The following is a 17,770-nucleotide window of genomic DNA, read 5'->3' on the forward strand; positions in this document are numbered from 1 at the left end:
AGCTGATCAAATGCTATTGCCAAGAGGTCTAAAGGCATAACTGCCTTGCCAGTAAATTAATGTCTTCATAGTAAGTCCGTAGGGGACTGTTTGCAACCTCGCTTTGACCATAATGCTTTGCATCTTGATGAGCTGCGTAATGGGTAGCGCTGTGTATGGCATGTTTTGTTCATGCGATGGCGTATTCTGAAATTACTAGGACCGGGAGATAGGCCGCCATTTTGGCTGCAGTGTCCGCTGCAGCGTTCCCTGATGAGATTTCGTCAGTGTTGCCGGTGTGGGCGGTGCACTTATTGACCACTACCAAAGAGGGTTGTAACAGGGTGGTAAGCAGTGTATTTAGTAGTGTGGCATGCTGCACTGGAGAACAGTCTGCTCTAAGGAACCCTCTCCTTTTTCACAGCGCCAACTAGGCATGCACTGTTGTAGTGACATATGCCAATGGTCACGTGGCATCCTTGTGATGCATGTAGCGCCTTGATGAGCGCCAGTGCTGAAAAGTGCATGGCTACTCTTTTCATCACTAGTGTCTCATATTCTCCCTCAAGGCGCACAACTGCCGCGCCTGTATGCCTTTGTCCTGGTCAATTGTCGCTGAACCGTCAACAAAGAGTACTTCTGCTTCCTCTAATGGGCTGTCTTTTGCTTTGGGGATGTCCTCCTTTTCCCCATCGTACGTGGCTCAGTTGTGTTGCTGCAAGTCCTCGTCTGTACACACTTCTGTTAGGAAAGTGGCAGGATTTACTGTTTTGCATCACACAACATGAATATTTGGATTTGAGATGATAATCTTGTATGCTGATGCTCTGTGTGGTCAGGGTAGACTTTGATCTTTCTAAGATGGAAAATACTGAATGCTCCACGTAGAATGTCACTGAGCATCCCATTACAATTGTGGAGCTCTTTTCAATTGCAAAAGCAGCTGCAGCAAGTGTTTGCATGCAAACTGCCCTTGCATAACTGAATTGCGCTTTCCGCTGTAGTAGGCCAATGGCTTTTGGTCCATTGTACTTTTCTGTGTCAGCACAGCGGTCATAAGTGTGCCGTTTGAATACAAACTTATATAGAATTCTTGTGTGTAATCTCGGGTGGCGAGAACTGGGACTGTGGAAAAAACTTATTTCAAATAATGGAAATTTTGTACCATGTCTGCTTTCCATTCTAGTTTGTGGTTGCCTTTCTGTGCTTCCTTGAGACCCTGTAGACGTGGCTTGTGTATGCTGACTAGTCTAGAATCCATGCTCTGCAGTAGTTACACAACCCTAGGAAATGTTTCATGTGTTTTACTGTAAAAGGTTTGGGCGTGGTGCACACGGATGCTGCTCTGTCTGGTAGCCTACTGGAAGTAGGACTTTAGTAAACTATCCCAGTGGTTTGTAGATCTGCAACTCTAAGCGTCAGTCTGTACTAAATCAGGACCTTGGTAGAGCAGTCAGGATTATCTTGAGAGGAAGATGTGAGCTGTAGATAAGTACACTGAAAATAGACAGGCACAACCAGCAAAGAAGCACTTATACTTATGAAGAAATATATCCAGGGAATGCTGCTGGAGGACCAGCAAGAATAAAGGTGCACTCCTCCACATCGCCAAATAGCATGAAAGCCAGGAATCGGAGTCCAAAATCCACATCAGTGAAAAAATAAGCAATTTATTTGTGCATTATGCACATATTAAAACACCATGAGAAGTCCCAGAGCACAAAATGCCGAAAAATTTGGCAGCAAAATGCCTCGCTACAGACTTGTAGCTTGTTTATTATATTTACACCAGAATCACTTTAAATACTATAGACGTTTATACTAGAACACTTAGGAATACTTGATAACACACTTCAAAGGGCACTTTCACTTTTGTGTTTGTTCGTGGTTACATTTTCAGCAACGTTAGAAAGGGAAAAGGCAATATTATCGGTTATCGCGCACTCATGCGGTTTTCAACAGTTTATACGGTAATTCATTTACTCTGCAAACACATATAGTAAAGTCACTTAAAGGGAGGAAAATGGATAGTTAGTTTAACATGAGCCTGGTTCAAGGTTCTAGAGAAGGTTTATTTGCATAGTAAGTCCTTTAAGACCCAAAACGCAACCCTAGCTAAAGGCAGTTCAGAGAGGGCTTGAAGTCTTGACAAGCAGCGAATTACGAAGAGTTCCTGTGGATTTCTTCCAGTCTCTAGTGTTATTGAAGCACCAAATTAACAACTAACAAGAGAGACCTTAAAGCGGACTCGAGAAAGGGTCACAAGCAGCAGCTTTTGTCTGAGGTATGAGGGGGTTGCCCTGGACACCTCTATATGGACTCCAATGCTCTGGAGTGACTTCTTGGAATCAGTTAAGCAATACCTTTTTCCCCACAGTACCTTAGGTTAGAAGAAAGTGTTAGTGCTGGATGCTCCGAGAAGTTGCAGCTCTGGACCCGACATCCGGATTCCTTGGTCTGGTGACTAAAGGCAGGACAATGGACAGGAACTCTTAGCAGCAGTCTCGAAGGAGGAACTGTAGCACGACTATCAGCAACTTTTGGTTCACGTTGTGGTTTTTGTGCCTTTTCTGCAGCAACAACAAAGTCCCAGGTACTGATGAGGGGGACTGGGCGATCTCTGGAGTGTCCTTTACAGGTTCAGCAAAAGGATTTGGACAGATTCGGCCTTTTCACGATGATGCACTCCAAATGGGCAGCAGAGCTCCTGGTATTTGGGTTCCGCAGCTATGGAAACTCCTAGGACATCGGCAGATGGCTCGTTTCAAAGTTCGTCTTGGGACTGGTTGTTCCAACCAGCAAAAGGGAAGGAGTCGTCCTCTTTGGAGCTCTGCTGTCACACAGAAAACTGGGACAGGGCAGCAGTGGTCGCTTCACGGTGTTGCAAAGGGTCTGCAGCCGTCTTGGGTCGTCTTCTTTGGTTACTTCAGCTTCCTGTGGTCGACTTGCTTTTGGCTCTAGAAGCCTCACCTTTTATACATTTCCAGCACACACTCCTATGCAATCTCTCTCAGCATTTTATGGAAAGGGGCGTTTAGCTGTCCAATCAGGACAGCCAGACACCTTCTGGCAGCTGGACCTATTCAGGCACTCTGGCAGACAAAGGACAGGGGGGCGGGGGGTGGAAGACTCCTCCCCTACTTCCTGCCTGCCCAGACACTCTGGAGCCTAGGCAGGGATACCTACTGGTTCCAGCCAAAGGCAAAACACACACACGCAGACCTCCCCCTCCCAGAATGGTGGAAGAAGAGCTAACGAAGAACAATCAAGCTAGTAATTGTGAAAAATTTAGGGAGGCCCAAGTTGGTACTTGGGTGCCCCTATTGTGCACTACCGAGGCTATGGACATAGCCTGCGGTATAAAAAATATACATTAGTTGGTTGAACACGTCCACTGCCACCAGCCATAACTAGGTGACTGTCTATTTGACTAAAAAGTCACAGGAGCAGAGAGAAGGGGGATACTAGTTATCCCTTTGGCACTCCACTGAAGGTGGTGTATGTCAATCTCTCAGTCTGTAAAGTTTTGGGAGAGGTACTAAGGTATCGTTCTATCCCTAAGAACTGTAGTTACTTGGGGATATCAAAAAAGAATCTGAAAGGAGGCCACTGAGGATCCCCAGCAACACTGCCCATAAGTAGCTGTGTGCTGCATTAGAAGAATGCAGATGCCTTTAAGAGCTATGGAGTAGACAGCCTCCATAGTACAGCTAAAAACACAAAGTACAGAGTTCCAAAAGAGAGATCCTAAAAGAATGAATGAGTGGAAAAGGGCTCCACTAATTCAGGATTGAAAGAAAAAGTTCCAGAAGTCAAGAAAAAAGTGCTGGGGATCTCACTAGGAGAGGAGATGAAGCATAAAAATGATAAATCTCCCTAACAGGAACTCATTGTAATTAAGAAATATGTACTGTTCCTGTTGGATTGAACTCCATTTGGGGGGTTCTGCTTTCCTTTTTAGGAGGCCCCTAAACATTTTGTGTTTTCCCCTTGTTTTTCTAAGGAGCTCAGATCTTTTGTGGTCAGATGCTCTTCTACTGACACCAGCACGCCAATCTCACACCAGGAAGACACACAATGCTCACAACAGTCAGGCTGGCCCTACAAATCGTCAATCACTCCGGTCCACCTACACAGGATGGTTATTGGACATTTCGAATGGATTGTGTCCTCCAACGTATTCCACATCTTTGACATGTAATGTCCACATCGGTGCACTTCGGAAGCTTTTTCGGCAGATGGCCTCCTGCATCGATGGTGTCTGGTCCATGTCTCTCGAAGGCCTCCGTCGAGGGTGACGTCACAGGATGTTATAAATAGGGGACACAGCGCCCGTAGCCTCAGTTACATTTATTCCGCGAAAGTGTTAGCTCCGTGAAACTCTGTGTGTCTTGTGTGTTTTCTTCGTAGAAGATGTCTTTCTCTTCCACCCCTCCGACTCTGCGGTCTGGCTTTAAGACCTGCCGGGACTGCAAGTCGAAGAGGTCGCTCACCAACCCCCACCACATTTGTTTGTGGTGCCTGGGCGAGTCGTTCAACACAGACGACTGCTCGAAATGCCAGTCGCTGACAGGCAAGGCCTTGCGGGTATGGAAGGGGAATCTCCAGGTAGGTAGGGACTCAAAGCCTGTTAAGTCCCGTGCTTCTAAGCCAAAGCCAAGGGGGTTTCCATCGATGACTCGAGGGGTGACTCTCTGCGTCGGAAGGATCCCCGGCTATCTCGGTCCCAGAGTGGTTCACGCCACTCGTCATCCTCCCGCCACTTGAGGAAGCGACGTCACCAGTCGCCTTCCCCTCCTCGACTCCGGAGGAATGGGTGGCGTTTAAGAAATCCATGATGGCGATTTTTCAATCGCAGGACATGGATCCGCTCGTGCCTTCTGATGAAGCCGACCAGGATCAGTCTCGTTCTGTGGCTCCAAGCCTTCAGGCTCGGGTTCACGACGCAACACATCAGGAGCCGTCAACATCCCGTACAGACAAGGAATCGAAAGGTTGCAAGAGACGTGTCTCTAGGTCATCTACCTATGGAGGGCTTGATGCCAGCGTCTATTCGGTCGGCACTGTGTCCGCCCGACTCGGACGTAGACGCTTTGCCATCATACCAGCCCACAGCGCCATCGGCACCTGTGTCAACGTTGACGCCGAAGCCTTCGGCGCTCCCGACGTCGAGGTTGTCGACGCTCACAATGTCGAAGCCTTCGCCGCTTTCGGCGCCTTCAGGGATTTTTTCTCGGAGTGTGCCTTTGGAGTTCCTGGACATTGTGGATCCTCTGAGGAAGGCTACATCGAAGTCTGTGCAGCCTGTTGTGTCCTCCAAGCCCTCTTCTGTCACCAGACCTGGTTTTCACCTCCCTCTGACATTTACGAATAGGAGGAGAGGTCTGAGTTGGAGGACACTGGTGAACTGGATGAGGCTCCACAATTTTCTGGTGACAGTTGGTTGGAGGAGTTGAGACAGTCCCTCCATGATGCCAGTGGGTTGGACACTTCCCCGGAAGTGGACTTCGGTAGACCTGAGCCTGGGGCTCATGCAGAGTCTTCGTACAGAAGGCTCATGTCACGGGTCTCGGAGTATCTGGGCTGGTCCAGTCCTCCTGAAGACTTTGTGCAGAACGATCTGACAGACATTTTAGATCAAGGCCCGTCCTCTGACCCCGTTTTGCCTTTTCATCCTTCTTTGCAGAAAAGGGTGGCAGCTGCTTGGCAGTCCCCGGATTCTCTTCTGGCTGTTAATAAGTCCTTGACCAAGAAATGCTGCCCTTCGTTTAGCTACCCCAGCTATATATCTACTCACCCCACTCCTGGGAGTTTGGTGGTTCAGGCGGCTACGGCCACTTTAAGGCAGGCGGCGTACCCTTCCATCCCTCCGGATATGGACGACAATCGCTTCGACAGTTGGGCACGGAAGGTGTTTTCGGCTAGGAGCATGTCCTTGAAATTGGCCAACTCTACGTGTGCCTTGGCAAAGTTTACAAGCACTCCGTGGAATTGTGTATCTTTTGCGGCTGAGCGTATTCCCGAGGGGTTAGAAATGGATAGTTTACTTGCTATTGTGCAGGATGGCAAGGATGCCACATGTGAGGCCCTTCAGTTGGGTTTGGCTACAGCTGACAGTGTGAGCCGGTCCATGGCTGCGAGCACCGTTATATGCAGATTTGCGTGGTTGCAGAAGTCGGGGTTTGCTCCGGATGTGCAAAGCCGTCTTCTGAACATGCCCTTTGATGGCGCACATTTATTTGGCAGCAAGGCTCACGAGAGCCTTGAGAGGTTGCAGACCTCAAAAGCTGCAGAGAAATCTTTAAGCGCTGCGGTGCGTCAACCTCTGCCTTTTCGTACTAGGGGAAAGCAGTGGAGGGGAGTTTCCTTTCATTTCTACTCCTCTTTTGGTAGAACGACGGGCCACCAGTCAAAGGGGCCAGTGAAAAAGTACCCATGGTGGTTGGGGAAATCGTGGTGCCAAAGCTGCTCAGGCAGCTGCCTCTTTGCCTTCAGGCACTGCTGCATCCGCTTCCAAACAGTCGTCAGGCCCATGGTTCGCCGGTTGGGGGCAGATTGTCTCAGCATCTCGAACGGCAGCCCATTACTTCAGATGCTTGCGTTCTGGATAAGGAAGAGGAGCGTCTCCATCGGTTAGATCCTAGGAGAGCTCTTAGCTTTTACATTTCTAGGATGTCCAGGGTCAGAGTGAACAATCAACTCTTTGTAGGATATGCTGTTCACCGATTGTGCCAGGCTGTTACCAAACAGACCTTGTCCAGGTGGATTATCCTTAACATTACGGAGTGTTACCTGTTGGCGGGTAAAGACCCTCCTGATGGGTTGAGAGCTCATTCGTCTAGGGGCGGGGCTGCTTCCACCGCCCTCCAGCGGGGTGTTCCTATTAGGAATATTTGTGATGCCGCTACTTGGGCTTCAATCCATACATTTGTAAAACATTATTCCATAGATACAGTCCATGGTCAGGATATGCCCTTTGGGAAGGTGGGTCTTTATTCCGCAATCTAATTGGGTACTCTAAATTCTTTTCAATCCTCCATTTACTGGTACTGCTTTGGGAGTCTGTCAAAGATGTGGAATGCGTTGGCAGGATACAATCCCTTCGAAGAACAAGTTACTTACCAACTGGTAACGTTATCTCGACTGGATGTTCCTCCAACGCATTCCACATCGCTCTCCCAGCCTGCCCCTGAGGAGAATTTTCTATGCGATTGCAGCTTCTGTTTTCCGCAAGGCTAAGTGCAGTCCAGCAGGCATCAGACTGGTGCCACACGTTCTGGGGGGAAAAACTTAAACTGAGGCTACGGGCGCTGTGCGTCCTATTCATAACATCCTGTGACGTCGCCCTCGACGGAGGCTTTCGAGGGACATGGACCCGACGCCATTGACGCAGGACAACCTCTGCCGACAAAGTTTCTGAAGTACACAGCTGTGGACATTACATGTCAAAGATGTGGAATGCGTTGGAGGAACATCCAGTCGAAAGAACGTTACCAGTTGGTAAGTAACTGTTCATCTGGGGTAGAACACAAGGCCAGGCCACTTTAAACCAAGCTATGGCGGCCTGCCTCATGGTCAACACAGTGAAAGGGATGGCCCAAAACAAAATAGCCTGGCGTATACTGCCCACGGATCTTCTTATTCAGGGAGAAAATCCCAAAGATACACTTGGACATCCGGCTTTTCGTCGGGTATGGAATTTCCTTCAGCGGTTGTTTGTCCAGGGTGTCTGGAGCTAACAGTTCGATTCCCATGAGACCCTCCTTCCTCTGATTGAGGCAGAAGTGGGTGATATGTCCCTGTTTGCCAAGGGAGAAGCAGCGAGTGCCGATTTCCACCAGAGTTCCTGGTCTGGGTTTTTTTCAGTGTTCCAGGCGGATATCCTCTTCCTTCTTAATGGTGGTCATCAGTGGTCGGGCATACTTCCTTGGATAATTTCTGCTCTTGTTTAAATGGTTGATTGGGCATTTTGATTCTGTGGATCTCTGGCATACATTGCTCGTTTCTGAGCGTTCACTGTCTGCATGGGTTCCTCAAGCAAGTGTTTGTGGAGCCGATACATGAGGTATGAGCATACAGAAGGCAAAGGTCACTTGCTACAACTGCCTGGATTGGATCCCTTGCTTTGGACCAATAATCTTTCACATTGTGCCTTTAAAGGAAGGGCTGAGATCAGCTCTGTCCCCTGACCCATTCCCAGGCAACAGTGGGGGTGAACTACTATGCAGCGAGTCATCTTTGCTGGCTGCACTGTAACCAGGCTCCTGTTCGCTGACGGTGAAGCATTCCCTGTAGGTGCCAGATATCTTCCTGGAGCGGAAGTGCAAAATTGACAGACTCACCGAGGTCTGAAGATCCTTTATTGGTCTGCCCAGCAACCCCGAAGTCCATAACCAGATTGGAGTCCTGTTTCATATCTCAAGATAACTTTGGGCCGGTTCGACCACGCTTGACACCCTTTGAGCCACCACAGGACCCGCGGTGCAGCTTTTCAGACATGGTACATTTGAAACCGTTGAAATTGTGGGCGAGACTGTGGCACAATAGTGGAACTGATTACCATCTAACGCACTGGAAAACTTGATGGCTTCAGATGTTGGTGGATGTAGCCCATGGCTTCCATCAATATAAATCTGGTCATGTTGGTTTTTGTAAGCCATTTATGAAGCTATTTGAGGAAGCTTCAGTTGCTATGACCAAATCGCATGCTGACTTCATCCAGGAAAAGAACCTGATGCACTACAGTATACGGTACAACACTATTTTTAACATTTTCCCCCAATACCGCACAGATAATTACACTTATGATGTTGTATATACTATTTGTTTTCCGAAGTAGAACTTATAAGGCGCCCATATCATGGAACTTTGAAGCGATGATCAAATAATCAAGACATGCTAAGATGCCTGTTACACATATGAAAAAGGGTAATGCATATAATCACTTGCCCCAATATCTAATATATATCATTTTGAGAGAGGTTCCTAGATTATTAACAAAGTTCTTTTTGTCTTTTCTTTTTCTCTCTTCTTTTTGTCTGCTGCCTTTAATGTTACATATTACACACAAATGATCCATTCATATGTACGTTCATGATGCAACCATGTTATGAATCTAACCATTTCCAAATATGTATTGTGTACATTTCTTTCACTGTTTTTGAATTGATGTATGGATATCATTAGATTCATGCCTTGAAAAAGGCTGAATGGTTGAAACACCCGTCAGCAATTGAGACATTTTGATATACTATGACAATAGATAGAACGATTTACATACAGGTCTTCGATCTAGAGGTGCTTCTTATGAATATTGAGAAATTCTCATTTGAGTGTCCACGGTAAAAGAGGCCTCACATTAGGTCTCATCCAGGAAAGGGTCTGTAAACCAGTCCGGGAAAAAGTATAGGGGTGTCTTGCCAGCGTTAAACTTTAGGGCGTTCACACCCACAACCTCTGCTTGCATACCTTTCCCTTGTGCCTGTGTAAAGAAAGTAGCCATGCTTTGGAACTATTCCCTCTAGAACTGTCATTACCCATGCACAAGTGACCTGTAGACCTACACTCTTCCTCGCTGGAAAGCCCAGGATTCATAATACTGCTTGGAAGCACTCGGCACACTGGGGATCCCATGAAGTAACCCTATTTCATCGTTATGGTGTCAGGTTAGCTTGGAGACATCGCGCATACAATGCCTGTTCCTTAAATTCTGGCGTAAGGGCAACACACAGCTCAGGCACGTTTTTAACAGATTGGATACTTTTCCCGAGGTCCTTGTGTTTGTGGATTTGCAAAGTGTATGGTTGGGTGATGGGGTGCTCCCTAAGTGAAGTGAAGCGTTGGCAACATGTAACTCTTGGGAAAGGGCTGTGCATTATTATGTCCTGTTTGTATGTAGTTGATATAATGCCACCTGGCATTTTCCAGAGGATTCTCCATTCCTGGTTTTTCTTTGTCTTCTGGGACTTGATGTTTTGGTTGTCACATTATGGTGAGGTAGAATTTCCTTTTTGGGTATAATTCTCCGCCCTTGTGAGTCCCCCAGTGCTTTTTGCCTACCTCTTGGATTTTTACCAGTTCTCCTGAGTGGGATTCTTTTTTTCCACACTCGCTCAGTCTTTTACTCTACCTTTGGGAACCTTTTTTAAACCTTTTAGTTGTATCTTTTCGAGGGGATTGGGTCCTCCGACGTATTCCATATCTATGACATGTAATCACCACAGCTGTGCAGCTTCGGAAACTTTTTTCGCCGTCTGGGTCCTGCGTCGATGACGTCGATGTGCCGTCGTCGAGGACGTCCGACGTCATCCGATGTGATAAGTAGGACGCACGACGCCCGTAGCCTCAGTTCAGTTTTTTCCGCGAACGTGTTGCTTCGTGAATCTCGGTTAACGCCTTGACTCTTTGGTGTTCTTCTCGGTTCTTCGAACCTGTTCGTTTTTGTGAAAATCCTTTGTGTGAAGATGTCTTCTACTTTGTCTTCGACCCCGCGTCCCGGCTTCAAGAAGTGCGGGGAGTGTGGGTCCAAGATGTCGGTGACGGACTCGCACAACGCCTGCCTCTGGTGCCTCGGGGAGGCCCACGACACGGATGACTGTATCGACTGCCAGTCGCTCACGTCCAAACCCTTACGCGAACGTAAGAAGAAGTTGTCGGTAGGTCGGGTGTGCAAGCCCCGGAAGTCGAGATCTGCGGGGCTTTTGACGGATGATTCGAGGGGTGACTCTCCGCGTCATCGTCGGAAGTCTTGTGGGTCTCCTTCTAGGAGTCGGTCCCGCCACTCCTCAGCCTCTTCGAGGCATTCTCGGAAGCGCCGACACCGGTCGTCTTCCAGGTCCTCTTCGGAGGATTCTGCCAGGCACGTCGCTTACCCCTCCAGCCGTGCAACGCCGGAGGAATGGTCTTCCTTCGGGAAGAAAATGCTGGCGATTCTTGAGTTGCAGGGTACTAAGCCGTCCGAGTGGGGTCGGTCGTGAGAGGTAGAGAGACACAGCTCGCAAGAGTGGTCGGCACGAGTCACGGGAGAGGTTCCGTTCAGACAAGGAGACTCGTTCTCGACGTACCCGTTCCAGGTCCCGGTCCTCGACGCGTTCGAGACCGTGTGCACCTGTGAGGTCTTCGAGGAAGACATCGACGTCTGAGGCGTCAAGGGCGTCGACAGGCTTTCTCGAGGCTCCGGCTCTGAGGAAGTCGTCGAGGCCGTCGACGCTTAGGTCGTCGAAGGACACGCTCGGGGCTCCGGCTTCGAGGGCTGTGTCGACGCGGATTTCCTCGACGCCGATCCTCTCGGCGCCGATGCCTGTTCTCTCGATGCCGGTGCCGATTCGCTCGACGCCATCGATGCCTTTCGTGTCGGAGGTACCCCGTGGTACGGGGGAACCCCCTAGGAAGGCTCTGGTTAAGAGCAAGCACTCTCGGGTGCCTTCTTTTCGCCACCTGGAATATATTTCAGAGGCGGATGAGGATTCTGATGGCCTGGTTCCTACTCAAGTTCCAGATGATATTGTCTCGGGCCATAGTCAGTTTGACGATTTGAGGCAGTCACTGCATGATGCCAGTGGACTGGACAACTCTCCGGAGGTGGAGTTTTGTAGGCCTGAGCCTGGCTCTCATGCCGATTCCTCGTACCGGCGCCTTATGGCTAGGGTTTCTGAGTACTTGGGATGGTCTGCTCCCCCAGGGGAGTTTGTGCAGGATGATCTAACGGACATCCTTGATGTTGGTCCCCCAACTGACCCGGTACTGCCGTTCCATATGGCTTTACAGAGAAGGGTGGCGGCGGCTTGGACTGCTCCGGAGAGTCTCCCGGCGGTGGGCAGATCCTTGTCGCTAAAATACCGTCCAGCCAGTAGCGACCCCTGCTACTTGACCAGGCACCCCACTCCGGAGAGTTTGGTGGTGCAGGCGGCCATGGCCCCGGCAAAGCAGGCGTCGTACCCTACCATCCCTCCTGATAGGGACGACAAACGTTTTGATGGCTGGGCGAAGAAAGTGTTTTCTTCTGGTGGTATGGCGCTTCAGGCGGCCAACTCCATTTGTGCCTTGTCTCGTTTCACACACACTCTGTGGAACTGTGTTGCGTTAGCGGCTGAACATATTCCCGAAGGGGACGAACGGGATGGTTTCCTTGCTATGGTCCAGGATGGTAAGGATGCCATGTGTGAGTCCGTTCAGTCGGGTTTGGACTTAGCTGAATGCGTCAGTAGGTCCATGGCGGCGAGCACCGTGATACGCAGGTTTGCGTGGTTGCGGAATTCGGGGTTTGCTCCTGATGTGCAGTCCCGGCTCCTCAACATGCCCTTTGACGGTGAACACCTTTTTTGGCAGCAAGGCTGACGAGAGCCTTGAGAGGTTGCAGACCTCAAAAGCTGCAGCGAAGTCGTTGGGCGCTGCAGTTAGCCAACCTCCGCCTTTTCGTCCTAGGGGACAGCAGTGGAGGGGTGGTTCCTTTCGCTATTACTCGTCCTTCAGTAAAGCGAGAGGAGCTGGCAGTCAAAGAGGCCAACGCAGGGGTACCAGAGGTGGACGACAGGGTACCCGTGGTGCCAAGGCCGCTCGGGCAGTTGCCTCTTTGCCCTCAGGTAACGCCGCAGCCGCTCCCACACACTCATGAGGCCATGTCCCATGGTTCGCCGGTTGGGGGAAGGCTGGCGCAGCATCTTGTAGAGTGGTAAGCCATTACTTCAGATGTGTGGGTTCTGGAGATCATGACCCACGGCTACTGTCTTCCCTTTCGGCACAGGCCTCGCGACAATCCACCGGGGAGCCTCTCTTTGCAGAGTCCGGATCCGCTCCTTGCGCAGGAAATTCAAGCCCTGCTGGAGAAAGGCGCCATAGAACTGGTGCTGTAGCAGAGAGGAACAAGGGATGGTATTCCCCTTATTTTTTGATTTCGAAGAAAGACGGGGGATTGAGACCCATCATGGACTTGCGCGGTTTGAACAAACTCTTCAGGAAGGACAAGTTCAAGATGGTTACTCTCTCTCAAGTCCTCCAGGCCCTTCAGCTTCAGGACTGGTTGGTGTCACTCGACCTCAAGGATGCTTACTTCCATGTGCCGATCCATCCCAAGCACAAGAAGTACCTGAGGTTCGCGGTTGGCGACTCGCACTTTCAGTTTCGGGTCCTGCCGTTCGGATTGACCTCCGCCCCAAGGGTTTTCACCAAGCTCATGGTGGTGGTGGCAGCGCATCTCAGGCAAGGGGGGAGTCACGTCTACCCCTACCTGGACAATTGGTTGATCAGGGGGAGCTCTCCCGAGCAAGTCCTGGATCATCTGTCCATCACCTGCCACTCCCTTCACAGGCTGGGCTTCTCCCTCAATTTAAAGAAGTCCCATTTGACGCCAACACAGCGGCTCCAGTACATCGGAGCAGTGCTCGACACTTCCCTGGGGCAGTGTTTTCCTCCCCAGGTGAGGGCTCTTCACATTCAGCAGATGGTGCACAAGTTTCAGCATGTCCAGACGCTCCCAGCGTTCGAGTTCTTGAGGTTGCTCGGCCTCATGGCATCCTGCATTCTTCTGGTGCCAGAGGCTCGCCTGCGGATGAGATCTTTGCAGTGGGCACTCAAGACGCAATAGTCGCAGTCCTCCGGCAGGATGTCGGACCCAGTTCAGGTGCCGCCCTCGGTCGCCCGGGACCTTCTGTGGTGGGCCGTCGAAGGCAACTTGATGAAGGGGGCTCCATTTTGGCTTCCCTGGCCGGAGGTGACGATCGTGACGGATGCATCCCTCACGGGATGGGGAGCTCATGCCAACGGGCTGACAGTCAGCGGTCGTTGGTCTCCGTCGGAGTCCAGACTCCATATCAATCTGTTGGAGCTGAGGGCTGTCAGGCTAGCCCTGAAGGCTTTTCTGCCGACTGTGCGAGGAAAGAGTGTCCTGATCCTGACGGACAACACAGTGGCCATGCACTACCTCAACAAAAAGGGGGGGCATGGTCACTTCCTCTGTGCAGGGAGGCGATGCAGCTCGAGTTCTGGGCCATCCAGCAGGAAGTTTCGATCTCGGCAGTTCATCTGGCCGGAGACGAAAACGTGACGGAGGACGCTCTGAGCAGGCAGAGTGCGATCTCTCACGAGTCGGAGTTGGCTCAGGAGATTCTCCTGGAGAGCTTCGCCCTTTGGGGGACCCCTCAAGTGGATCTCTTCACCTCCAGTGTCAACCGGAAGTGCGAAAGGTTTTGCTCGCAGGAATTTACTCCAAAAAGAGCCTTAGGAGATGCGTTTGTGGTGGAGTGGTCATTCCCGCTGCTGTACGCGTTTCCTCCAGTCCCCGTCATCCTGCAAGTGCTGCGGAGGTTACGTAAGTTCGGTTCCCAGATGATCCTCATTGCTCCGGCGTGGGCTCGGAGGACGTGGTACCCGGACCTTATCGACTTTTCCATCTGCCCTCCACGTCGTCTTCCCTACCGAGACCATCTGCTCTCACGGGAGGGGGGTCAGGTTCTCTATCCAGAGGTCAGATCCCTCAACCTTCACGCTTTGCTCCTGAAAGGTTGAGGTATAAGGATTGGGACCTCCCTGAAGACGTGATGGAGGTGTTGTTTTCGGCCCGAAGGCCAGCAACAAAGTCTCTGTACCATTGCCGTTGGCGTAACTTCTGCGACTGGTGCAGAGTTCAGAATGTGGATCCTTTTGCATGTGACATCCCCATGGTTCTGTCCTTTTTACTTTCTTTGGCCCACAGGGGCTTGCAAGTGGGTACCATTAAAGGTTACCTGGCGGCGCTGTCCATCTTTAAGCGCTCGTCTGAAGAGAGTTCTTACTTTAAAATCCCTTTAATTTCACAGTTTCTGAAAGGGCTCACTAATGTGTTCCCTCCGTCACCTTTCCTGGTGCCCGGTTGGGATTTAAACCTTGTTCTTAAGTTTCTTATGGGTGCTCCGTTTGAGCCTTTACATTCTTGCCCTTTGAGGCTGTTAACTCTGAAAACTGTGTTTTTAGCTGCAGTTACTTCCGCTCGCAGAGTGAGTGAGTTACAGGCACTTTCAGTTAAGCCACCCTTCACTGTATTTCACAAGGACAGGGTTGTCCTTAGAGTTCGTCCTTCTTTTCTTCCGAAGGTAGTGACGGAATTTCATTTGGCCCAGAAGGTTGTTCTTCCGGCATTCTATCCTCCTCCGCATCCTGGTAAGGAAGAGGAGAGGCTCCATAGGCTTGATCCTAGGAGAGCTTTAAGCTTTTATGTTTCACGCATGTCCCGGGTCAGAGTGGACGATCAACTCTTTATTGGTTACGCTGGAAAGCGTTTGGGGCAAGCTGTGACGAAACAGACTTTGTCTCGCTGGATTATTTTGGCCATCTCGGAGTGTTACCGCTTGGCGGGTAAGGACCCACCGGCTGGCTTGCGGGCCCATTCTACCAGGGGTATGGCTGCATCTACTGCCCTAGAGAGGGGTGTTCCTATTCGCAACATCTGTGATGCAGCCACCTGGGCTTCAGTACATACATTTGTACGTCACTATTCCCTCGATTCCATCCGAGGACAGGATCTGGCCTTTGGCAAGGCGGTCCTTTGCTCTGCTATTTGATTGGCTATTCTAAATTTTGATTCTAAATTCTTTCCCTCCTCCTTGCTCTGGTACTGCTTTGGGAGTCTGTCATAGATATGGAATACGTCGGAGGACCCATTCCCCTCGAAGAACAAGTTACTTTCTTACCTGGTAACGTTCTTTCGATGGGATGGTCCGACGAGGTATTCCATATCGCTCCCGCCCTGCCTTCCCCGCTGCAGAATTTCTTTTGCGATTGCAGCTTACGTTCTGCAAGGCTTTGTGTCTAACTGGCAGTTGACTAATGTCATACGTTCTGGGGGTAAAAACTACAACTGAGGCTACGGGCGTCGTGCGTCCTACTTATCACATCGGATGACGTTGGACGTCGGAGGAGGTCCTCGACGACGGCGCATCAACGTCATCGACGCAGGACGCAGACGCCGAAAAAGTTTCCGAAGCAGCACAGCTGTGGTGATTACATGTCATAGATATGGAATACGTCGTCGGACCATCCCATCGAAAGAACGTTACCAGGTAAGAAAGTAACTTGTTCTTTTTGGTCATACTTTCCTCCAAGTTTTATGGCATCTGCAATGTATTATTGAAGCCCACAGAACTTTATGTACAGTGTTGCTCTTTGAGCTGCCATTTTTTTTCCTTGTGATAACACACACTACCAAGGACAGGGGTATACTTTCCACTTCTCATGTATCTTTCTAGTTACAGTGACAAGTTGATCTGAGTGGCTGGTGGCAGTGTATGATTTCTACTGATGTTTTGTGAAGTTTACATGCAGGCCGCTATCGCAGCTGCGGTAAGGGACACATGGGTCACCATTGAACTAAAATGGTGGCTGTACTTCCCCCTCCCCCCCAACTCTTGATGACATGTCCGTTTGTAAGCCTTTGTCTATCTACTTAGGTGTTGGAAGTCCTGCTAGGTCTTTTGTCTTTGGTGGGGTTCCTTGCAAAAGCCCACCAAAGCTCTGTGTGCCTGAAAGAACAGGAAGTCGGAGAGGTGACCGAAGTTCCCCTGGTCTTTGTCCTGCAGTTCTGCCTGGATCCAGCTAAAAGTAGGAGGCTGGCTGTCTTTTTGGATTGGTGAATCACGACTGGTCTCCTGCATAAAAGGCGCGGGTCCTGGAGCAGCAAAGGAGTCGATAAATGCAAAGAAGAATTCCGAAGGATGACGTCTGCGGCCACCTCCAGCGGCCGCCAGTGACTGCTGAATTACCACTGCTGCTCCAACCTCCTGTTCTGATCCACAGGGAAGATCCAGACTGAGTGACTTCCTCCCTTGGACTGGTGGACCTAACCAGTCTCAAGAGTTACTGCATTTTGAGCTTTCCCCCGAAGAGCTGCGACCGTACTGGACGGCAATCTCCCAATACACTGGAACCTGGGCCATTTTTCTGTGCATTGTCTCTTGAAGCGCGATTTCTGCTGGAATCTTGTGAGCATCCTCCAAGTCGAGGACTAAGAAATGGAGGGAAGTCTGCCGTGCGACAAACTGTTGCTGGTCTGAAGCCTGTGCCGTGTCCCAACATGCCAGCATCGTGAAGATAGTCTTCTGGCTGTCCCATCCGAAGAAGCTGACCATCTGCTCCTTCCAAAAGTTCTTTCTTCAACCTCCAGGCAAAGAATCTAACCAGGAGCTACTGTCGCCTCACCTTGGGTTCCTGCTAGTCATTGTTCTTCATCAGAAAATAAAAGGTATTGTCCTGCTCTAGGTGCTTACCTAGGTGCCTGCTGTGTTGATCTATACTCCTCCTGATCTTCTTGAGACACTTTGTTCACATAGTGTTCTCCCAGGCCTAAGGATATTGGTCCTTTAGGCTACAATCCTTCAGGGGATCTATCCAACCTCACTGAACCTCCTTAATACTAAAAACATTTTACCTACCTGCAACATTGAAGAAGCCTGCTAAACCTTAAATGTTGACTGTTTCTGCCTTCCTTTGTTCTTCCACCTATGGGCCCTGGTCACCCATTGGTCTGACTGACTTTGATACTCACATCCCCAGATAGGGCTGAACCGTCTAAAGTATAGGCTGCCTACAAGTTAATTACCAGTATTCTTGTTGCATTATATTGAATGTTGGTTAAAGAATTGATTTGCTAACTTGAATACTACTGTGAACTACGTACCTGGTACTCCGGTTACTTACCCGTTTATCTGATTACTTACGTGTATTGAGTAATGCTCAACCAATGTCTTATTGTATATATGTTAATACATTTACTTGCCTGCGATACTAGTAATTTGTTAGTTGACTTATATAATAAAGAACCATA

General features: G+C 49.8%; 1 protein-coding gene across 6 annotated transcripts in view; it reads left to right on the forward strand.

Annotated features, from left to right (window-relative positions):
- Window positions 1-17,770, forward strand: part of DOCK6 (dedicator of cytokinesis 6) — a 1,219,180-nt gene that overhangs the window by 747,084 nt on the left and 454,326 nt on the right. The window lies entirely within an intron of this gene.

This window comes from Ambystoma mexicanum, chromosome 3q (genome assembly GCF_040938575.1).
Source record: "Ambystoma mexicanum isolate Mex_15411 chromosome 3q, UKY_AmexF1_1, whole genome shotgun sequence".
Classification (NCBI taxonomy): domain Eukaryota; kingdom Metazoa; phylum Chordata; class Amphibia; order Caudata; family Ambystomatidae; genus Ambystoma; species Ambystoma mexicanum.